The sequence below is a fragment of the Poecilia formosa genome, unplaced genomic scaffold (assembly GCF_000485575.1).
Source record: "Poecilia formosa unplaced genomic scaffold, Poecilia_formosa-5.1.2 Scaffold64, whole genome shotgun sequence".
NCBI lineage: Eukaryota > Metazoa > Chordata > Actinopteri > Cyprinodontiformes > Poeciliidae > Poecilia > Poecilia formosa.
This window is the reverse complement of record NW_006800003.1, coordinates 1,553,341-1,577,761: the sequence shown is the minus strand read 5'-3', so window position 1 is coordinate 1,577,761 and position 24,421 is coordinate 1,553,341. Positions and strand designations below refer to the sequence as shown.

Below are 24,421 nucleotides of genomic sequence, written 5' to 3'. Positions count from 1 at the left end.
GAAAGTCGTTTTGTTTCTGTGAACTGCTCAAAATTCACATTTTAAGCCAGTGGTTGCGCTTTGCCAGGACCTTGGAAAAGAGCTCTGCATAAAAGCAAGCATGTAAATTTGTGTTCCTGCTCTGTGATGCAATAGACTGATTAGGTTGTACATAAGATGAATGTTTCAAGTCACTACTGCTGAAGGTTGCTCTGCAAGCTATTGAGTATTCTGTTTCACAAACTGCCTTTGCCCTTTGGTTTGGTTTTTTGCTCAGAAGTTGCCGTAACGTGTAGACTTTTGAATATTTGCTGGGCTCGGGATTTAGCAGGATCCCAAACCCACATGTCAACAGTTTGTTGCAAATAGTTGAAATGTGCTGCTTTATCCGCAAAATTTCAGTCACACCAAGTCCCCTTTGCAATTGCAGTGCTTTCTACTTGTACATTTGCTGATACGGTTTCAAGTAGGAACTTGCGTTTCTGAGTGTTATCAAAAAAAAAAATCTTAATTCCAGTATTAGTGACTTAGTGGCTTTGAAGAATTTGGACGCCTTTGAACTTTTTCTTATTTATTTTTTTGCTTAGATTTTATTTGATATTTAGCACAGTGCATCATAAATCTTGCTATGAAACATGGTGATGGCAAAATCATTGTGATTTTTATTTTCCCAGGACGAAAAGGGGAGCTGGACTGAGTTTAGTACATCACCGTATGAAGATCATCTTGATTTTCTGTCCTTACACACCAAGCTCAGTTTGAAATCCCCCTTTACACACCGAAACATCAGGAAGACATGAAATTGCATTAATATTTCTTAATAGTAATGCAATATTAGTCACACAGTCAGCCATACCAATATGAGCATTGGTAAATCATTCATGAATAAGCCATACAAGAGTGTCGCAAACACACGGTGATGTTTGCAACACTCTATTGGAGTATGGCATTAAAAGTATTTCCAACAAGCCAGTTATATTCTAGGCGTGCAAATTATTCATCCATGTAGATCCACTGGCGTTGCGATCTGATGTATTGAAGCAGTTCTGATAAAACTTATAGAACATGACATTAAACTATAATATTACATCAGACCTACACAGAGACTCAACCTGGGCTCCAGGAATCTTGAGACAAGCGACCGTGCTCCTCCACTTATGTAGGTCAGCCGCGGCAAAGTGCATATTGATCTCTACAGCCAGATGATAGTGTTGTCTACTTCTCATCGCTCTGAAGGAGCCCCTCAGTCAGTTTGGCTTGAGCGGAGGAGACAGCAGAGATCACATGACGGCTTTCGCAGCTGTTTTCCCTTATGCTGCGAGCTTTGCGCGCTGCGGAGCGGTACAGTACAGTAGAGCAAATATATTTGAAATGTGGTAGATTTTCATCCTATTACAGCTGGGGTTTAATCTTTCACTGCTGCGATAAGACAAAGAAAATGTTTAAATTCTGCATACGCTGTTTATATCGGTGTGATCTGCATGTGAGAAGATGCTTTTAATTAACGTTTGTCAGCATGGGGTTGTCAGTGGAGATTCTGTCATCTTAATTTGTTTGGGTGAGCCCTCCTCCCCACCCCCTTCATCCCTCCCTTCATCCTTTCAAACGCAATGAATCCATGGCACTGGGTGTTAGCATGTGCTTGGCACCACTCACACTGCAGGGTGGAATCCTTGGCACTCGAGGATGGAGCGAAAACTTGGATTGAGGAAGCCGCCTGCTGGAGTTTGACTGGGTGGTCCGAAAGTATGTAGCAACGCGCCATCCTTTAAAATAAAAACAACCTGTACAGAAACCTCTAAAGCGAGGGGGGCAAACTGCGATTTGAACCAGCAGTGCAGGTTGGGCCGCTGTAGCATGGAGTGACGTGTAAAGCAGCAGCTCTTCATAAAGTCAGAGGAATGAGGGGATTCAGATCCAACTTTTTCGTTTCTGTACACGTTGTGAGGGTCGAACTCTGACCCAGTGTGTATCCTACGAGTCCCCTCGACCCCCACCATCAGAGCAGAGAACCCCGCTCTCTCTCCTCCTCCTCCTCCTTTCATTCTGATGACTCACAGTTTTCATCTGTCAACTGTATAACATCTATTTTTTGCTGTTTTGGAAGGGGAAGTGATTATCCTTATGCAACCTGTTTACTCCTCCATACAGTATGGTTAACCTGCATTTTATTAGGCTTATATTTAACGTAAATTATTCACGAAGCACTGTGCTTCTGTTCGTCTTTCCCTTCTTTATTTACCACAAACATCAATCCTAATGAGCCTCATATTGATGCCTCATTAACTCCTGCATGCAATGACTGAATTCACTTCATGTATTTTAATTCTTTTTTTTTCTTTTTTTTTTTTTTGCATTGATTAGACATTTCTTGGCTGTTATCAGTTTGACATGTTCTGATTTGCTGATTTCTGGTTTTGACATGGTTCAGTTTTTTTCTAAGCAGTTAAACGCAAAAGAAAAAAAAACTAAACATTTGCTTCTGGCTCAGGGCACTGAATGTTTGAGGCTTTTAATTAATTAGAAAAAACAGATTTATTTCTTTTTTTTGTGTGTGTATTTAACCAGTATTTATCCAGTCACTCGTTCGAATCAACCAAAGAAAAATTTCCAATCTCTGGCCAATAAATGGCCAGAGATTTATATAACTTTATATTTCAACTACCACTACAATGGTACATCTCCTGTCAGTTCGATAATATGGGAAAGGATGGAACGAGCATCTTTTAGCCAGCTGACTAGCTGTGCACAGCAATAGGACAGAATAGCATTACTCCTCTGTCTGTTATGTTCAGTATTTAAGGTGACGCTTTGATCTACCAAGTCCATCCTTTCGATATTTGAAATAAAAAGGGAAGTCTCGTGAAATGTTGCTAAATCTTACACGACAGAATTCCTCGACCTGGCTGTTGCTAAGGAGGGCGCTTCACCCGACGTCTTCCTCTGTCTCGTCCAATTACATGTTCCGCCGTCAGAGCAGCAGCACTCTTAATCAGGTAATGCCGGGTTTTACAGTCATCCCCCCTTAAACGTGCTCCAGGGATCACCACAGTGCTCAGACTGCAGCTCGGTAGAGGGAGAAAACGATTGCACGCTTCCTGTCGTCACGTTTCTGAAAATTCAAATTGATCCACCGTTAAGTGAGTAATTTATGCCTGTCGGCGTCCCCGGCTGATTAAAATGACACAGTTATGTCATCCCATTCCCCTGAACCCACCCAAACACACACACACCCAAACACACACACACACACACACACACACACACACTAACATGACACCTTTCTTGTTTAGTTTCACTTTCACCGCACGCCCTCGGACCCGATGGGAACTCATTCCTTGCAAACTGATTAGTTGGTGGTCCCCCTTTTCCCGAGCACAATAGATACCCGACATGCAAGGCCAGCCATTCTTAAAATACGTCTCTGTTGATTTTGCTCACTTTCTCTCCTATTGTCACAGCTGTCTCAGCCTCCTACACAGTTACCTTTCGCTGTGACTCATCCTTTACAACTCATCGTATCAGTCCCATTATTACGCCTAAACATTTGTTTTTACTGTCGCCGGGATCAGATAAGGGAGCTAGCTTGTTGCTTCTTAAGCCGCACTTGTAGAAGCTTCTGCATCAGCTGTCTGCATGTTACTTAATAGGTTCTCATTGTTTCTTGTTCTCCTGCTCGCCAGCTTCACCTTCGTGAATTTAAGTAAACGCTTCCAGATTATTATTTTTTTAAGACTCCACCGTTGTGAAATAAAAAAAAAAAAAAATTGCGTTCAAGATAAGTGTTTTATTGTGCCACATTTCAAGTTGGCAATGCAGAGGAAGTTAACCTAGATTACGTGTCTGAGAGCGATAGAGTGACAGATAAACTTGAAAGGTAAAGCACCTCGTGCCAATGTTAACACGAAAGTGTGCCTTTTTAGCAGCTTTGATCCTTCCATACACAAATACGCTAAGAACATCCAGTAACACACACGCATTAGCATGCTGCACGTTTCATCTGATGCACAGCTCTGGTGAAGCTTTAAAGCTGAAAATATCTTTTTCGATTTAGGATTGATTTGAGTTTTAAGCTTTTGTTCATAATCAAACACTGGAATCCCAAAGTTTTTAAAATGCCAAATTCTAAAACAGATTTCACTTGGGAAATATGAGTAGCATGTTGGTTGTTTGACAGATTGGATTAGATTCAATTACATTCAAGCTTGCCGTTTTTTTCCCAAAGGGAAATGAAGTTGTAACTCATATGATCCAATTTTCTTCAGAGTCATTGTAGATGCTGATGGCTGGGGAAAAAATTGCCAATAAGCAGTCTGTGTTACAGCAGTTGTAACAAAACCTCTGACTGAAGACTTTAGTTGTACAGTAATCTCATGACAAGACTGCTCAGGGCCGTCCGTAACGTTGTCTTTTATGAAGACTCCTCCTTTTGGCAACACTCTCCAGATCTTCAACAGTAGTCTCAAAATAGAACCAGTTTTTCCTCTATCAGCTTGTTGAACCGTTTTTAGTCCCTGACTCAGACGCTTCTACTCCAACAGCATCTTGCTGCAAACATCGAAGGACTTCAGCTTCGTCAAAAAGTACAGTCTGTTTTGTCTCGTCTCGTAGACGGCTGTATTGCTGCCTGTTGAGTCCAGTCTGTGTTCCAGGTGAACACGCAGGTTATTATTCTCCTTTCTCTCACCTCTGCTTCTCCTCCCATTACAGAAATATGATTTCTGTTTCTCTTGAAATCTGCATGGATCTCGCGTGTTTTATTCACGTTCACGATGAGATGATCGTTCCTGCACTATGACACAAACGGCGCACCAGCTATCTGTAACTCAGCTTCTTGTCAGTCTAAGTCATCTGAGTATTTCTGCAGATGACAGCACTCTGACTTCTACTGGAAGTCTAAGGTGTACCGAGTGAAAAGGAACGGTAGGAGTACGGTCCCTTGTGGTGCTCCTCCGCTGCTGAACACCTGGAGTAAATCTACGAATCAGAGGCTAAGTTTAGTTCGTTACACTATTTGAAACGTGTTAATAATAATCATGATAATGCCTTACTCTCCGTAAAATTAGTTAAATTAAGATGGCTTGAGTACGCCTGTCTCATGCTCTTTAATAACCTCTCAACACGCTGTGTGTCTTTTTTAAATCGATTTGGAGAAATCCTGCGAGAAGTGTAGTTCGTTTTCATATTGCACGCTCTTGTGCTGCGAGATCTTGTTGCACACCTGCTCAACGGCCAATAAAAGCGGTACTCTTTCATGATTGGACCAACACCAAAGATGAAAGGAGAACACATCCTGTCCCACTCATTTTCTTTAGTCTTTCTTTCTGGTTCAAACTGAAACTGGGCAACAAAACAGCTGGGTAGAGGTGCAGCGTTGAGCTTGTGTTTCTGATCTTTACGGCTAACCTCTCCTTCGAGAAATCCAGTTCGATTACATTCCTCTGAAGTGTGTGTGTGTGTGTGTGTGTGTAGAGCAGATGTCAGATGTTTTCTGGCTGCTTTTAAAGGCAGGTTGAGCTGAATGCCCTGCAGCAGAAAACCCGAGATGTCTATAAAGTTTCAGAAAAGTTTAAATTTCTGTCGCATTTATCTGCAGATTCCTTGTCCTCTGCTTGAGCCCCTCGCTCGTGTCTTTCCGTTCTGCCGTCTTCCGGACATTTTGGGCTGTAACTTTTGGACAGTGGGTGTGTTGTCACCGGCCTATGACAGCTCGTGGGTGTGAGGACTATAAAAATGTAGTGATCACTGCAAATCCTCGTCCCCTCCCTTCGCTCTCTGCTCTGTCTGTTTACATGTCTCTGCTGCGCAAACACACACACATGCACACACAGGCCTTCCCTCAGCAGAACAGGGGAATTTAAAAAAAAAAAAAAATCTGCTGATTCTGCAGGGGCTCGGGTGCAGAGGTGTGGACGTGGTTATCGGCGCTTCACAATTTAACCCAGATGAAATTGTCTGGAAGTCTTTATCTGATTTCCTTTTTTGTGCTGTAGTTGGCTGCAGTGTACTTGCTGCGAGTCAACAAATGCTGCTTGTTTCTCTTCAGCTTTAGGCTAATGCCAGCTCTATTTTTGGTAAAGCATACGCGTTTGACTGCAGTTTGTCTCACCTTCCCTGATGGAGCAAACTTTATTGATTATAGTCAAGGAAGCTGATGTCAGTGAAACCTTCTTTTTAGGATTGGAACTTACTGCCAATTACTTTCATCAGAGTAGACATCAGTCTTGATTCTTATGCCATTGACAGCCATTAGTGGGCCATTTAAAAGGCACTGGACGAGAGCTCTATTGTGATTAGCCCCTCGGTGACCTGGCCAATATGGTCATCTTCTGTCCTGTTTTACGGGGGCCTGATTTACTGATACAGCAGCTCTTAGCTTAGCTTAGCTTAGCTTAGGTTTGGTTGGGTTGGTTTAAGAGCATTTTGTACAAAAAGAGTCCGTAACTGGAAGAACGAGAAGTTAAGACAGCTGTTTGATCGCACTAATTGATAACTACTGCGATTAACAACTCCTTGAAAGCTGTACGAACATGTCTCTTTTGTTATCTTTTAATTTGAACAGAGAGACTAAAGATAAAGCTAAAGTTGAGCTTGCATAAAGAAGCAGCTCGGATTATTTATTTATTTTTTTGAAGAGAACTTGAACCTGACATTTCACAGTTTTTTTTTATTTGACCTCCTAATAAATAACTGGCTTGGAAAATTATTTGGGACAAGTAGATTCTTTTGTTCCACTGGCAAATCTCTTCACGCATCTCCTAGACATGTTATATTTACATTGCATTTGTTTGAAATAATTTTTTTTAACACATTTAGATTTTTTTTTTATTCATCTATTATCCCCATGGACTGCAACACTATTAGAGAAAAATGTGCTGCAGGTTATTTACTAAACGTAGTGGTTTGATTTCAGAAGATCCCAAATGATGCAATCGCCACATTGTTTATTTGAATGTGTATTAAATGTATGCTGTTGCTTGATGCACTTATAGACCAAAATAGTTGGAGTTCTTGAGTTCTTGGTTTTCTTTTCTTTCAGTGCACGGTTCACTTCGGAAATAACTGTTTGGTATTATCAGATCCACAGTGCTCTCTCATTTTTTTGTTTGTTTTTGTTTTTTACAGTAATGCTGGATCAATAGAGTGCTTTCAGCCTCCGATGTAGTGCGTCGTATAGTCCAAAGATCAAGTCTGGACTTTGACTGAGCATGTGACAGAGTTAATTCTCAGAGGAAATTTCTCCATAGGCGTCAAAACAGATTTACCAGGCGAAAGAAGGCAAGAGAACGGTTGAAATAGTCACATTTACGTAAGCATTAGTTTAGATTGTTATTACTGTTGCATTACCGTGGAAGGTCATTATAAAACTCCACTGAGACATTCTGTAACTTGTCAATTTTGGCTATTTTTGTAATGCACTTGCAAATGTATGTAATTTTCCCCTCTTGTGGCTTTCTGTTCCTTACTTGGTTTGCTTCACAAGGAGAATCTGTTTACTCTCGTGTCATGTCAGCACATCACATCATGTCAGTGGTTTCCCCAGCTGGCTCATTTGGTATGTGCAGCAAAAAGCAGAAGTATTGATTCCTGCTTAGCATTTGATTTTGTAAACATGGGTACTGCGTAAGCTACACAAGCGTAAAATTAGACGGCAAAATTATTGTTTTGCATAAGATTTTTTTTTAAATTATTATTATTTATCTTTCTTGCAGCAGGTACAGGTTAATGTGTTTAGTCTTTATTGGCTCAATACTTCTAGCCGAAAGGATTCAAATCTGTTTTGGGCTCTTTAAGTTAGATCAGCGAGTTGTTTGTGTACAGCAGCCTTTAAAGGTGGACACATTTGTTATTGGATTCTCATTTGACCTTTTGACTAAGTCGATTTGTCCACATTTAATTTAAAAGTCTCCTTAAAAAGAAATTTCAACACAGTAGTGACGTGTTGTGCCATTGTCGTTGTCGGCACCAAGGTGAAACAGGTTTCCCTGAAAGATTTACACTTTTATATTTCTTCAAAAAAAAAAAATCAAGATTTTAAGAATAGACTGAAAATGACCCCACAGTATAACAATGCCACCAATTTGCTTCATTCATGAGTTCTGAGTATAATTTATGAAGGACTTTCCTCAATGATGGTACGCTTTGCAGATTTCTTTCTCTGTAATTCAAGATCTACATTTGTGGAGCTGACAGCTCAACAGAATGAGTGGCAGGTTTAGGTTTGCAGACCTGTTCTTTTCCCCGTCCAGAACTTTTGAAATGTTTTGATGGTCCATTTATTTGAATGCTGGGAATGTTTAAGAAGTCACATATGACTCTTCCTCCGATAGAGGAACAGTGCTCCTTCAAGCCTGGTAGTTATTGAAGGTTTAAAGCAGATAATTGAGTAACTGTGGCTGTAAGAACAATACAAAAAAAATGTATTTGTCACTAATCCACTGTTGTTTACATGAAATCTGTCAAGATTCATGGAAAACTCATTGACAGAACTGCGTAACTGTTACAGCAGAAGATGTGGAGCACATTTCCCCTACTGGACTCTGTCAGGCAGCTGCAAGCTGCTGAGTGAGCTGCAGATGTGCAGAGTTGCTGTGTACGGCCCACCAAAAAGGCCCGGTAGTGTATGTGAGCAAAAAAGTAAAAAATAAATTTAAAAAAAAAAATGCTTTGAAGACATTGTCGGGTTAGGTTTTCAAACGTTGTTTTTATTCTAAATTCAACCAAAAACAATGCTGTGTTTACACCAATGTCCTCTCCCGGGGACTTCAAATAACACTTTAGCTGTTTTCTGGATTTCATTACAATAGATAATGAAACAGAAGAAGTCTCGCTTACAGAATAAATCTCACACTTAGTTCTCTCTTGTTACTGTGCTGTTCAAGGATGTGCTCCTAGGATGCTTTTGCATGACACCGGTTGATTGCCACTGCGGAGAGCTCAATTCGAGTGTTGCTGTTGTTTCTCCCAGCAGGGAGAAGAGAGTGATGTGTAAAGGTTTCCAGGATTCATCATCTTGCAGCAATGGCCTGAGGGACTCTCTGGACTAAGACCACGGTAAGAAGAGCAACCGCAGCCAACTCTCTGCTGATGCAACTCTGCTGCGCAATATGATGAATGGACTTCTGTCAAATATAAATGTTGACATGATTCAAACACTGAAACGACAAACTCCTGCTGTTTATGATCTTGCATCGTTGGAAAAATAGATACACCCGGGTGAGCCTGTGGAGATCATCTCCACAGGCTTTGTGCTGCAACATTTGTTTTACAGACCAAAGCAATGGAGGTTTTGCAAACTCATCTGCTCTACAGATCCTGATATTGCTGAAAGATTGAGTTTGAGCTGATGCTTCCACAAGTTTGATGAATGTGCTCCTCTGTACTTGTTCGCTTTTCTGATTTGACAGTTTTGTAAATCAGTTTTGCAAAAAGAAAAAAAAAAGAAAAGACAAATTGCTTCATTGTTTATTTAGCTTTTTCTTGTTTTTACTCTTTATCTGGAAATTGCTGGATGTTTAAACACTCTCTGTTTAGCTTAGTTTCTTTCAGCCAGCTTACTGGCAGTTTAGCGGAACGCTTTCCATAAAGCCAGAGTGACTCTGGCATCAAAACAACTTTAAATCAGAAAACTGGTGTAATGGGACGTTGTAGTAATTTTGGAAGCAGTATTTAAAAAAACCCCAAAACAAAATAATAATTTAAAAAAACCTTGCTACACTATACGATATGCTGGTTTCAACCCATACCTTTCTATATTCAAAAGGATTTCAGATAAATCTGAAGAATTATTTATCTGAAGAAGATAAATTCTTCAGATAATTTATCTAAATCATCTGAAGAATTACTTTATGTGAAAGTAAATATGACTTTCACATACTTACATGTGAAAGTCATAGAAATATGTTTTACATGACTTTCACATTTTAGTTTGAGTTGGGGCTGAAAAACGTATCACAATACAAGGATTTCATTCGAGTCTATATGGATAATTGATTAGTTTTTTTGTTTTAAATATCTGAAACGGAGCCAAAATCGTGTCATGATTTCTGTTTTATTCGCAATTTCCTCTTGAGCCGTTGTGCTCATTTCTTCTTTTCTCTATGCTATTGTTTTTTTAAGCACTTACGAAGGATGGAGGGCAAAACCTTTAACTGATGCTGTGTAGGTGGTTGCTAGGTAACCAAAGAGAGAGAGTTAGTTGACGCCCCCTCCTCCCCTCCTCGCTTGTGAGATGTTGAGTGGCTAGAGCTGTAGATCACTGTGTAGTTCAGGGTCAGAGTCCACTGAAATGATTGAATAGTCTATTGAACGTAGTAGCTGTTGATATCGATCATGTGTTTATTGGTGACATATAGATTTAAGTTTTTCCCTCCACTAATTGTTTCCCTTCATCTCTATTTTTTCCTTTCATGTTCAAAAGCAACTGATCCATTTGACTGGTTCACTCTACAGTTCAAAGTTTTATACTGCAATCTGCTCATCAGGCAAAAACCTTGTTTTATTGTAAAACAAGTTTTTTTTTTAATGTACACACTACAATAAGCAGCTGGGTCAGTAGTGGATTGATAATGGCTCAGATCAATTAGGTAATTGAGCCTTGGAGATTAACTTGGGATAACCCAACACATCAGCCTCTACGTTAACCTGATTTCCCTACTGTTATCAGTAAATCTTCCCATAGCAATTAACCACTGATGGATTTGGACTACATTGTTGTTTGAAGATGCATACTTGTAACAGCAGTAGTCGGTTTTTCTTTTTTTTTTTTTTTTCTCCATTGCTTTATGCTAAGTTGGCAAATTGCCATTGTGATTTACATATCCAGCCATTGTACTCCCCAGTGTTTCTCTGACAACCAGATGCTGAACCGTCTGCTTCTCATCCTGCGACATCCTGGAGTTACTGCCGCCATTAAAGATTGATGAGTGTGATCAGCTTTCAGTAAATGTGGGGGCCTGGCTTGTTGTTGCTATCTGCCACTTTAGTGCCATTACCTGGCAGTGATTCCAGAGGAAAGAATATCTTGAGTGGGACTAGGTCGTATACAATTTGAACAGTTTTTCTTTCTTTTTTTTTCTTTTTTTTTTTTGCTTGTTCATTTTACCCATCAGGAGAACTTTGAGAATTTTCCATTGAATTTCTTTTTTGGAGGACGGTTGTTGGAGTAATTAATGGTGCAAAGTTGATTTTAACTTTGCACCAAGTTAAGGTGGATGTTAGGTGGATGTTAAAATTTAGGTTTCTTGCATGCTCTTTGGTGATCTCTTATCCTGCATTATTCAGACTAAAATCAAAGACTTTTGTCTTTTCTGCCTCAAGCTAGCAAACATCCTGGTGAGAGAAGAGAACATGGACTTGCAGCATATTCTTAGTTATTGGGAAAACGTTACCGATTGTAATCAACCAACATTTTTTTTTTTTTTTTTTTTTCCNAAAAAAAAAAAAAAAAATCTGCTGATTCTGCAGGGGCTCGGGTGCAGAGGTGTGGACGTGGTTATCGGCGCTTCACAATTTAACCCAGATGAAATTGTCTGGAAGTCTTTATCTGATTTCCTTTTTTGTGCTGTAGTTGGCTGCAGTGTACTTGCTGCGAGTCAACAAATGCTGCTTGTTTCTCTTCAGCTTTAGGCTAATGCCAGCTCTATTTTTGGTAAAGCATACGCGTTTGACTGCAGTTTGTCTCACCTTCCCTGATGGAGCAAACTTTATTGATTATAGTCAAGGAAGCTGATGTCAGTGAAACCTTCTTTTTAGGATTGGAACTTACTGCCAATTACTTTCATCAGAGTAGACATCAGTCTTGATTCTTATGCCATTGACAGCCATTAGTGGGCCATTTAAAAGGCACTGGACGAGAGCTCTATTGTGATTAGCCCCTCGGTGACCTGGCCAATATGGTCATCTTCTGTCCTGTTTTACGGGGGCCTGATTTACTGATACAGCAGCTCTTAGCTTAGCTTAGCTTAGCTTAGGTTTGGTTGGGTTGGTTTAAGAGCATTTTGTACAAAAAGAGTCCGTAACTGGAAGAACGAGAAGTTAAGACAGCTGTTTGATCGCACTAATTGATGACTACTGCGATTAACAACTCCTTGAAAGCTGTACGAACATGTCTCTTTTGTTATCTTTTAATTTGAACAGAGAGACTAAAGATAAAGCTAAAGTTGAGCTTGCATAAAGAAGCAGCTCGGATTATTTATTTATTTTTTTGAAGAGAACTTGAACCTGACATTTCACAGTTTTTTTTTATTTGACCTCCTAATAAATAACTGGCTTGGAAAATTATTTGGGACAAGTAGATTCTTTTGTTCCACTGGCAAATCTCTTCACGCATCTCCTAGACATGTTATATTTACATTGCATTTGTTTGAAATAATTTTTTTTAACACATTTAGATTTTTTTTTTATTCATCTATTATCCCCATGGACTGCAACACTATTAGAGAAAAATGTGCTGCAGGTTATTTACTAAACGTAGTGGTTTGATTTCAGAAGATCCCAAATGATGCAATCGCCACATTGTTTATTTGAATGTGTATTAAATGTATGCTGTTGCTTGATGCACTTATAGACCAAAATAGTTGGAGTTCTTGAGTTCTTGGTTTTCTTTTCTTTCAGTGCACGGTTCACTTTGGAAATAACTGTTTGGTATTATCAGATCCACAGTGCTCTCTCATTTTTTTGTTTGTTTTTGTTTTTTACAGTAATGCTGGATCAATAGAGTGCTTTCAGCCTCCGATGTAGTGCGTCGTATAGTCCAAAGATCAAGTCTGGACTTTGACTGAGCATGTGACGGAGTTAATTCTCAGAGGAAATTTCTCCATAGGCGTCAAAACAGATTTACTAAGCGAAAGAAGGCAAGAGAACGGTTGAAATAGTCACATTTACGTAAGCATTAGTTTAGATTGTTATTACTGTTGCATTACCGTGGAAGGTCATTATAAAACTCCACTGAGACATTCTGTAACTTGTCAATTTTGGCTATTTTTGTAATGCACTTGCAAATGTATGTAATTTTCCCCTCTTGTGGCTTTCTGTTCCTTACTTGGTTTGCTTCACAAGGAGAATCTGTTTACTCTCGTGTCATGTCAGCACATCACATCATGTCAGTGGTTTCCCCAGCTGGCTCATTTGGTATGTGCAGCAAAAAGCAGAAGTATTGATTCCTGCTTAGCATTTGATTTTGTAAACATGGGTACTGCGTAAGCTACACAAGCGTAAAATTAGACGGCAAAATTATTGTTTTGCATAAGATTTTTTTTTAAATTATTATTATTTATCTTTCTTGCAGCAGGTACAGGTTAATGTGTTTAGTCTTTATTGGCTCAATACTTCTAGCCGAAAGGATTCAAATCTGTTTTGGGCTCTTTAAGTTAGATCAGCGAGTTGTTTGTGTACAGCAGCCTTTAAAGGTGGACACATTTGTTATTGGATTCTCATTTGACCTTTTGACTAAGTCGATTTGTCCACATTTAATTTAAAAGTCTCCTTAAAAAGAAATTTCAACACAGTAGTGACGTGTTGTGCCATTGTCGTTGTCGGCACCAAGGTGAAACAGGTTTCCCTGAAAGATTTACACTTTTATATTTCTTCAAAAAAAAAAAATCAAGATTTTAAGAATAGACTGAAAATGACCCCACAGTATAACAATGCCACCAATTTGCTTCATTCATGAGTTCTGAGTATAATTTATGAAGGACTTTCCTCAATGATGGTACGCTTTGCAGATTTCTTTCTCTGTAATTCAAGATCTACATTTGTGGAGCTGACAGCTCAACAGAATGAGTGGCAGGTTTAGGTTTGCAGACCTGTTCTTTTCCCCGTCCAGAACTTTTGAAATGTTTTGATGGTCCATTTATTTGAATGCTGGGAATGTTTAAGAAGTCACATATGACTCTTCCTCCGATAGAGGAACAGTGCTCCTTCAAGCCTGGTAGTTATTGAAGGTTTAAAGCAGATAATTGAGTAACTGTGGCTGTAAGAACAATACAAAAAAAATGTATTTGTCACTAATCCACTGTTGTTTACATGAAATCTGTCAAGATTCATGGAAAACTCATTGACAGAACTGCGTAACTGTTACAGCAGAAGATGTGGAGCACATTTCCCCTACTGGACTCTGTCAGGCAGCTGCAAGCTGCTGAGTGAGCTGCAGATGTGCAGAGTTGCTGTGTACGGCCCACCAAAAAGGCCCGGTAGTGTATGTGAGCAAAAAAGTAAAAAATAAATTTAAAAAAAAAAATGCTTTGAAGACATTGTCGGGTTAGGTTTTCAAACGTTGTTTTTATTCTAAATTCAACCAAAAACAATGCTGTGTTTACACCAATGTCCTCTCCCGGGGACTTCAAATAACACTTTAGCTGTTTTCTGGATTTCATTACAATAGATAATGAAACAGAAGAAGTCTCGCTTACAGAATAAATCTCACACTTAGTTCTCTCTTGTTACTGTGCTGTTCAAGGATGTGCTCCTAGGATGCTTTTGCATGACACCGGTTGATTGCCACTGCGGAGAGCTCAATTCGAGTGTTGCTGTTGTTTCTCCCAGCAGGGAGAAGAGAGTGATGTGTAAAGGTTTCCAGGATTCATCATCTTGCAGCAATGGCCTGAGGGACTCTCTGGACTAAGACCACGGTAAGAAGAGCAACCGCAGCCAACTCTCTGCTGATGCAACTCTGCTGCGCAATATGATGAATGGACTTCTGTCAAATATAAATGTTGACATGATTCAAACACTGAAACGACAAACTCCTGCTGTTTATGATCTTGCATCGTTGGAAAAATAGATACACCCGGGTGAGCCTGTGGAGATCATCTCCACAGGCTTTGTGCTGCAACATTTGTTTTACAGACCAAAGCAATGGAGGTTTTGCAAACTCATCTGCTCTACAGATCCTGATATTGCTGAAAGATTGAGTTTGAGCTGATGCTTCCACAAGTTTGATGAATGTGCTCCTCTGTACTTGTTCGCTTTTCTGATTTGACAGTTTTGTAAATCAGTTTTGCAAAAAGAAAAAAAAAAGAAAAGACAAATTGCTTCATTGTTTATTTAGCTTTTTCTTGTTTTTACTCTTTATCTGGAAATTGCTGGATGTTTAAACACTCTCTGTTTAGCTTAGTTTCTTTCAGCCAGCTTACTGGCAGTTTAGCGGAACGCTTTCCGTAAAGCCAGAGTGACTCTGGCATCAAAACAACTTTAAATCAGAAAACTGGTGTAATGGGACGTTGTAGTAATTTTGGAAGCAGTATTTAAAAAAACCCCAAAACAAAATAATAATTTAAAAAAACCTTGCTACACTATACGATATGCTGGTTTCAACCCATACCTTTCTATATTCAAAAGGATTTCAGATAAATCTGAAGAAGAATTTATCTGAAGAAGATAAATTCTTCAGATAATTTATCTAAATCATCTGAAGAATTACTTTATGTGAAAGTAAATATGACTTTCACATACTTACATGTGAAAGTCATAGAAATATGTTTTACATGACTTTCACATTTTAGTTTGAGTTGGGGCTGAAAAACGTATCACAATACAAGGATTTCATTCGAGTCTATATGGATAATTGATTAGTTTTTTTGTTTTAAATATCTGAAACGGAGCCAAAATCGTGTCATGATTTCTGTTTTATTCGCAATTTCCTCTTGAGCCGTTGTGCTCATTTCTTCTTTTCTCTATGCTATTGTTTTTTTAAGCACTTACGAAGGATGGAGGGCAAAACCTTTAACTGATGCTGTGTAGGTGGTTGCTAGGTAACCAAAGAGAGAGAGTTAGTTGACGCCCCCTCCTCCCCTCCTCGCTTGTGAGATGTTGAGTGGCTAGAGCTGTAGATCACTGTGTAGTTCAGGGTCAGAGTCCACTGAAATGATTGAATAGTCTATTGAACGTAGTAGCTGTTGATATCGATCATGTGTTTATTGGTGACATATAGATTTAAGTTTTTCCCTCCACTAATTGTTTCCCTTTATCTCTATTTTTTCCTTTCATGTTCAAAAGCAACTGATCCATTTGACTGGTTCACTCTACAGTTCAAAGTTTTATACTGCAATCTGCTCATCGGGCAAAAACCTTGTTTTATTGTAAAACAAGTTTTTTTTTTAATGTACACACTACAATAAGCAGCTGGGTCAGTAGTGGATTGATAATGGCTCAGATCAATTAGGTAATTGAGCCTTGGAGATTAACTTGGGATAACCCAACACATCAGCCTCTATGTTAACTTGATTTCCCTACTGTTATCAGTAAATCTTCCCATAGCAATTAACCACTGATGGATTTGGACTACATTGTTGTTTGAAGATGCATACTTGTAACAGCAGTAGTCGGTTTTTCTTTTTTTTTTTTTTTTCTCCATTGCTTTATGCTAAGTTGGCAAATTGCCATTGTGATTTACATATCCAGCCATTGTACTCCCCAGTGTTTCTCTGACAACCAGATGCTGAACCGTCTGCTTCTCATCCTGCGACATCCTGGAGTTACTGCCGCCATTAAAGATTGATGAGTGTGATCAGCTTTCAGTAAATGTGGGGGCCTGGCTTGTTGTTGCTATCTGCCACTTTAGTGCCATTACCTGGCAGTGATTCCAGAGGAAAGAATATCTTGAGTGGGACTAGGTCGTATACAATTTGAACAGTTTTTCTTTCTTTTTTTTTCTTTTTTTTTTTTGCTTGTTCATTTTACCCATCAGGAGAACTTTGAGAATTTTCCATTGAATTTCTTTTTTGGAGGACGGTTGTTGGAGTAATTAATGGTGCAAAGTTGATTTTAACTTTGCACCAAGTTAAGGTGGATGTTAGGTGGATGTTAAAATTTAGGTTTCTTGCATGCTCTTTGGTGATCTCTTATCCTGCATTATTCAGACTAAAATCAAAGACTTTTGTCTTTTCTGCCTCAAGCTAGCAAACATCCTGGTGAGAGAAGAGAACATGGACTTGCAGCATATTCTTAGTTATTGGGAAAACGTTACCGATTGTAATCAACCAACATTTTTTTTTTTTTTTCCGTGTCCGTCATCACAGTAAATCCCACCACTGTTAGTTTCAACATCTGGCTCACTGAGATCTGTTAGGCATGGACAAAATGGCAGTGAAAGTGAAAGTCCATGCAACTGTTTGTAAGCAGTGTTTGAATACATGACAGTTGAAATATTACAACATTCCAAATATTGTACTCGAGTTGTTGTTGGTCTATGCAATCTTGATCATTGTTGATCTTTTTTTTTTTGTTATTGTACAGTTCAAATTCAAAACTATAAAGTCATTCATATTATGGACACAATTACTTAGTGACCTTAGTGACACGGGAATATAAAGTTGTGTGTCACCATAATGCATATGAAGACTTTGGAGAGCATAAATGTCTTCAATAAAAGGGGATCCAAGAGTCTTGAGGAACCTCTCTTGTTTTTTTTGTTTGTTTTTTTTTTGTTTTTTTTTTTGTTATTATTCTTAGATTAATAACTGCCAAATAACACAAAGTGGTCCCAGTAGAGCAAGTAAAGCCTGACATAATCCAGCACAGTATCAGAAAGTCCCTCCTGCTTTTGCAGACTATTTAATGGTATGTCATAGTAGATTGTCTCAAATTAAGGTGAAGTTAAGGTTCTCAACTCGTAGAGAAATTTTATTTCATGGATTTACTAGTTCTGTTCTGTGGTCATAAATCTCATGACAGTTTGTTTATGCTGTCGAGGCGGATGGTAAATGGTCGCACACCAGAACAGAGACGTAAACTTTAGGCTCATTTTAAGAAGTCACCTGATTTATCGGTGTTTTCTGGAGGCTTTGTTGAGAATTGGAGCAATCGGCTCGAGCCCCTGGCATCACCTTGACCAAGTCGCAATACACAGTGCACCTTTAGGTTTTCGACTTTCATTTTTCTGCCGTCTTGCCGTTCTGCTCTGCCTTTCTCTTGACCCAAATCCGATAGCCCGGCATCTGGTTCAAGGTAACGGCAGCTGTCAGCGAGGCCAGAGTCCGCCACGACCTCCACAGTGTTCAATTCTGTCGAAAACGATATTGTTCAAATCCATATTTGCCTTGAATAACATCTTGCATGAATCCAACAAGTTTGTGTGTATGTTGGCTCTCCCGGACGCCTCTTTTCACCCTGGCAAAAATACTGGGGCGTAAAACGAGAAGACAAGTGTCCTCTGGGTCCTTCTTCTGTCATGATTTCCTCGTCAGTTTGTGGGAAATGAATTGCCTGTACTGCAGGCCTCGAGAAGCACTCTTTATCCGTGCACTCTTGCTCCCCATGTCCCTCCTGGGGCCGGTTGTGTCGAGACGCCATGTGAGGACAAATTACACACCAACGAGACATTGTTCAGCCCCACCGAGGTTCTGCGCTTTCTGGAAGGGTTCTCGTTATAGCAGTGAATGAGACTACAAACACTGCCCCAATAGCTTCTTATTCAGTGTGATGAATGGTCTTGCCCAGCGCCCAGTGAGCTCCAGAAACACTAGGTGTGTCTCTAAACAAAGCCATGTTAAGCCACAAAATTACAGGAACGGCACACTGGCAGATGCAGCCTCCGCTTGGCAACTCGAGACATTTCTTTCTTCCATTATGTTGCGAGTTCAAATGGGCAAATCAGTAGTTTTATGTTGTTGTTTTTTTTATGGCAGTCTGGTTTTGACTGTGCAGTGTAAGCATCGCGAGTAGTTGCGAGAACTATGCAAAGACTAGAGGATTCTCAAGAAAAACTGTCTTAGAACTGCTAAGTATGTCCTCTATTAAGGGACGGTGTGGTGTTTTCTTGGCTGTACATGCAGGTGAATGTCTGAGTTGGATTTCTAAGGTGGGGAGCCGTCTGATGGAGCGGGTTACAAGCAGGTTCTGGTTGAGTTTGACGGGAGGGAGCGCGGTTGCTTCCGGCGCTTTGTGCGGCGTCAAACCACTTGTCGTCCCCACGCTTCTCCCTCACCAGACTGGTTGGCTCCAGCTCAATCCTGGGGGTGGAGGGGGGGGGGGAGAAAAAAAAACCACCAGGTTTTTTAATACATTTTTATTCTGTTTTTCAGGCAAGGGATGCACACAGGGGGGGGGGGTCATGTGACACTCAAATTATAAGCAACAACACACACACACACACACACACTATGGCTTTCGTTCTAAAGAGCTCTCTGAAAGTCAATTGATTTCTCTGGAGATTTTGTTGGGGTTGTGAAGTTATATTTGCTATAGTTTTGCTTTTAGTCCTCTGTCAGAAATGGCGTTCTGTCTGACACACAGCTGGAAAATTACCGGTGTCATTTTCTTGAGGTGGCGTTGTTTCTCTTTAAAGCGTTTTTAATAACCCGCCCCGTTGTGCAGCCGTGGGAGTCGGATACAGATAGGATAAAGATGGGGGGGGGAAAAAAAAAAAAAAAAAGGGTAACAACGTGAGAATTGTTTACACTGTCAGCCCATCTGCTCGCAAATATTCGACGTCTGCGTTTATGCGAGAGAAACAGGAAGGAGTCTAAAGCAGAGACGGCTATGAGGCTCAGTTTCAAAGTGGGCAACTACCCAGAAGGGCATTGCTCAAATAAACCCCATGACCCCCAGGCATCATTTCCACTCAGTCCTTCAGCCTGTGCTTTCCCCAGTCAAAGCTGCTGCTTTGCCAGGAACGCGTAGAAGATAACCGAACGGCGTGTCCACTGCGTTTTACACCTAAAGGATGAAATCGCATTTCAACTTAACGCTTATAAATCGCACAATCCAAGATGAGCTCTCAGTTGCATTATCTCTGAAATGTTTTATTTTAATAGCCTGCGAAGGTAATTGACGCGTCATCTTTTACTGCAACAGCCTTCTTGGAGAGCGTTTAGACTAAATAAAAGCTGATATCACTTGTTTCCTTTACGGTGTCCTTTTTGCAATTTCTTGTGACACTAAAAGAAAGCATGTCATGGCCAGCGGCTCTGTATTTGGCCGTTTGGTTTTGCAGATTTATTTATTTTTATTTTTTTCCTTTTGCTTATACTGCAAATGGCTTGCACTGATGACGGATGGAGAATATGTCCCAACTTGGTGTAGTAATGAATTACAGGAGTTGATGGCTTGATGAGCTTCAAATTTAATAGATGCTTCCTAGAATATGCCAATCATTCAAGAGCATAATGAGGTTACTTACCCTACCCATCTATAACCTACTTATCACTGTCAGTGACGCCCGAGACAGAAGTAACAATGAATTGCTTTTTTCCTGTGCTATCCTTTAATCAGTTGTAATCTTTTTATTTTGTATTATATAAAGGAGGGCTTAGGCTAAGGATCTGTCATCTGTAGAGTTGAAACCAGACAATTATGATTACAGAACAAAAGACATCTAAACAATTTTTTTTTTGTCTCTGAACACCTCAAACATACTACTTCACTGTGTGACATCATCACAGGAAAGCAGCCAAAAAACAAAAACAAAAACAAAACAAACTTTTTACCTCCAGAAGTCTTGTTTATCCATGGGATACCAGAAAGATCCTCTTCACCTGCTATTCAGGTTTGAACGGTATGGGAACGTCTACTCATCATATCGTTCAGGAAGGAGGCGAGATCCGTCTCAGAGATAACTCAACCCAACAACAAAAGCAAACAATGCCAGCTGAAGCTGATGTCATTATCTACATTGAAATGAGTGCTGAAAGGCCACGCAGACGAAGAAACCAGATTAGTTTAGATTACATTGTTAGAGATGGTTCTTATAGGCTGATGAAGCAGAACTTTAAGGGGTTAACCGTAAAGATCATTGTTGCATTAGTAAAAATGGACAGCTTGCCAGTCGGAGGACACCCGACTGCGAAGCAATATGTTTCCTCTGCGTTTTGTTGCACAAGTGACTGGTGAAGGTCATTTTTTATGCGTTTCCTCATAAGGATGAGGGATGACGATGTCTTAAGATGTCCTGGCAGGTTGGAGAAAATGCTATCATTTACCGACTGTGGTAGTGTCCGTGAATTTTTAAAATTGTCCCCCAGAGACATGGAAGCGTTCGGCAATTTTCCTCCACAACGTGACTCTTGTTCATATTGGGTCTTGAGACTTTGTAGAATAAGGGCCCATTAAAAGCCAGGTGGCAACTTTTAGGCTGAAAGCAGACATGGTTGTAGTTCTTTTACCCTCTGAGGGGTTGTTTCATACTCTATGTTCTGTTAAATGTAAGCACATTTTTACAGCATCTTTGTTTGCTAATGATTTCCCAGCGGTTATTAGCTTGCCAGCAGTCCAGACTCTTCCTTTTTTTTTTCGAGATGGGAACCCCCTGTTAGTCTGCCTTGTGTTGAGACCCCGCTCCCCTTTCCCAGCTACAGAATCAGCCGGCAGCCTGCTTGCCAGGCCGTCTGGTCGTCTGTGTTGGTGTCATTGAGACGTGCTCGGTACTTCAAGTCTCACTTATTTGTCTCAATGTAGAGTGACCCATCATTGCTGCTATGTCAAGGAGATGGAGGCGACCAATCGTATCTGGCTCAGCGAGGCACGCTCGGCCAATCAGAAGCAGAATCCCCATGGTAACTTGTGCTTTTGAAAGCCCTGCCCCGGCCAATAAAAATGGAGAATGGCACTTGGCTATTAGAGTTTAATGGCCTGCTGCCATTAATAAAAATGATACAACCTCTAATATTGAGTTTTATGTTTTCAGCCAGCACACAGCTTGCTCTGCACAAAGATGGCGGTGTTCAAAATAGCAAAACAGTGGGACACGTGGACTCGGCCGTTTGTGTCTGTTCACTCGCAGCACTAGTCAACAAGGGAACACAAGACACTTGTCAAAAGGACATGTTTAAAACCGTAGCCAAAGCTTTGGCTTTATTCATGTCGAGCCAGTTGCTACTGCTAGCTTACAGTGGGTCACTCCAGGGCAGGAGGCAGTCAGACTAAGGTTTGCATGGCCACTACCTCATTCATTATTTTAGCCAGCTTCTGCCAGGCTATGCTACCCTGCTCTCCCCTAAATACTGGCGTTCTCCACTCTGCTCCCTCCTTATGTAATGGCAGAGCAGCAAGTGGTGTGTGTCATAGCTGTTTCCATGGTAAGGGTAGCTGAGACTCCATCACAACACAGCATGCGCCAGCTATGGCACCTACTCTGGGAAAAGACCTGCATGTTCTCTTTGAAGGGTTTCATTTAAAGGTCCGTTCTTTTTACGAGCCGAAACCAAAGATTCGGTGCCTTGCAGAAGTATTTGTGTCCCCCTGATCCTGCTGTTTAAAAAAACATTTTGTCTTGTTATTGCTCACTGCATCCTTCAGTGGGGTTTGTTTGGATTTTATGTGACAAAAAAAAAAACATTTAAAGTGTGGTAGACATTTTCAGTCTGTCTCCCTTTACTCTGATGCCCATAAATAATAATCCATTGTAACTAAATGCTTTAAAGTTTCCTTTAATTTAAAGGAAACTTTAAAGCATTTAGTTACATTGGATTATTATTAAGGCTAATTGTCCTGTTGTAAACTTTTTAAAAAAAAAAATTTCAGCGTAAATACAGATGTTCTGTTAAGGTCTCAGAGGCTTATTGTAGTACATTTGTGAATAAATGGCATCATGTGGGGGGAAAAAGCAAATAGCTTAAGAATAAAGTTTTGGAGAAGATCAATGAAGGGTTTGGTTACAAATATTATCCTAGCATGTGCTTGTTTCTAAATGAAAATTAACGCGTTCTTCTTTGATTTACAATTTTGACTTCTAATGATTCACTTCCTGCTAGAGAGCCACCTGGTGGTTGAAGAAAAATACACAGAAAAGCCACACCGGGCTACAATCCGCATGGTTCAAAGTTTAGGAACAAAGTAGCAGGTTATAGTCCGGAAAATACGGTACCGTAGGTGAAATTGGATAATTTCCACGGCACACTTGACGATCACTCACGGCACACTAGTGTGCCGCGGAACAGTGGTTGAAAAACACTGTCTTAGAGTACTGTTTCAACCATCATCTGAAAATGGAATAAAAATTTAAAAAAAAACATGCGGGTAGCCAAAAGGTCCATTGTATCTCTGGAGCAGCTAAAGAGATCCACAGGACAGGAGGTAGAATCTTTTGAGATGCTAACTTTTATTTGTGCGCTCCAAAAGCCATTGTTGAAAGCATTAAAAAGTAGGATAACAAATTTTGCTGGACGATAAATTGTCCCAGAAATTATTGCGACAAGCAATAATATTGTTGTTTTGAGACCATTTTCATGTAATACAACGGTAACGGCCTAACAATGCAAGAACACATTCTCAGAGATTCGCTAAACTTTAAATTCTAATGAGTATCTTAACATTCGACACTTGAACTGGAAGACATTTTAAATATCCAAAATAAACGAGCAAAAGACAACAAAAAATAAAAACAAAAAAAAAAGAATTATGGAGTCTCTGTAAACAAAACTGTCCTTCAAATAAAGGGCTAGTCGAGACCAAAGCACCAGACTGAAGACTTTTGCTTTCCAGTTTTTGGTAGAAAGAGGAGAAAAAAACCAAAACGATGAAATTGTACAAATAGAAGAGATTGAGCTTGCTTTAATTTATCATGCGATTAATTGATTTATTGTTTATTGTGATGGACGCTAGTAAGAAGTCCTGTTTGCGGCCTGCAACAATCCATTGGAAGAGGGCGCTCTGGTTAGACGAGACCAAAGTTGAACTTTTTGGCCTGCATTCAAACTGCTGTGTGGGAGAAAAACTAATGATGCACTTTACCCTCAAGACGCCCTCCCTTCTGTTCATAACTATGCCTTACTTTGGCTTATTCCATCACATAAAATCTCAATAAAGTACAATGAGGTTTAGCAACATCAACTGCCTTAAGGAACTTTATTTACATCCTTTTTAATGTAACCGTTTATTTTAAGGCAATGAGTTTTTAACTTTCTAATATACTGAAGGTATCCTTCTATATATTTAAACCCGAGTCCATTAGCTGCTGACAGATTTTCAGAGGACGATGGTAATTAATAAGATATTACTGCACTTTGGTTAATAATTGATGGTTTTTCATTTAGTGCCCTCAAATTCTACTTGTGGTAACTTAAGAGTAGGATAGAGAAGGAGCCGTTTTAGCTTTTGAGAACTGCTTATGTTGGTTTCAAGAGCCTAACCGATCCAACTTTAAAGCTTTTGTTTGCTGAATCTGTTATGGAAAATTTTATTTTTCTCTGTGCAGGAAATCTTTATTTTTTTTCCCCCAGCCACTCTGCTCTGGCAGGTCAATAATAATAATAAAAAGAAAATATTTATTGACTATTATTCAATATGCAACTGTGGCCAGAAATCTGCCACACTACTCTGTTGAGCATCAGCTGAGCGCATCAGAAGGGCAGCAGCACCCACTGGGCGCAGACTTCATCTGTGATCGTCAAGGGGAGAAATCTGTTGGCTTGTCATGAAAAGCATGTAATGTTTAGATTAAACTCAAAAAATTGTGACATTCCGGGTTCATTTCAATTGCAGAATCTTCACGAAAACCATTGTTCTC

General features: G+C 39.9%; 1 protein-coding gene across 2 annotated transcripts in view; it reads left to right on the top strand.

The window, feature by feature from the left end:
* The window catches only part of LOC103139771 (nuclear receptor coactivator 2-like), a 55,436-nt gene that overhangs the window by 10,208 nt on the left and 20,807 nt on the right, over positions 1-24,421 (top strand). Inside the window, exon 1 of one of the 2 annotated variants that reach the window (XM_007554582.2) lies at positions 13,837-14,609. The exons of the other annotated variant lie outside the window; for it this stretch is intronic. The gene's annotated coding sequence lies outside the window, so the exon portion shown is untranslated. Of the gene's footprint in view, positions 1-13,836; positions 14,610-24,421 lie in introns of those variants that run through there. 2 annotated transcript variants of the gene reach the window in all.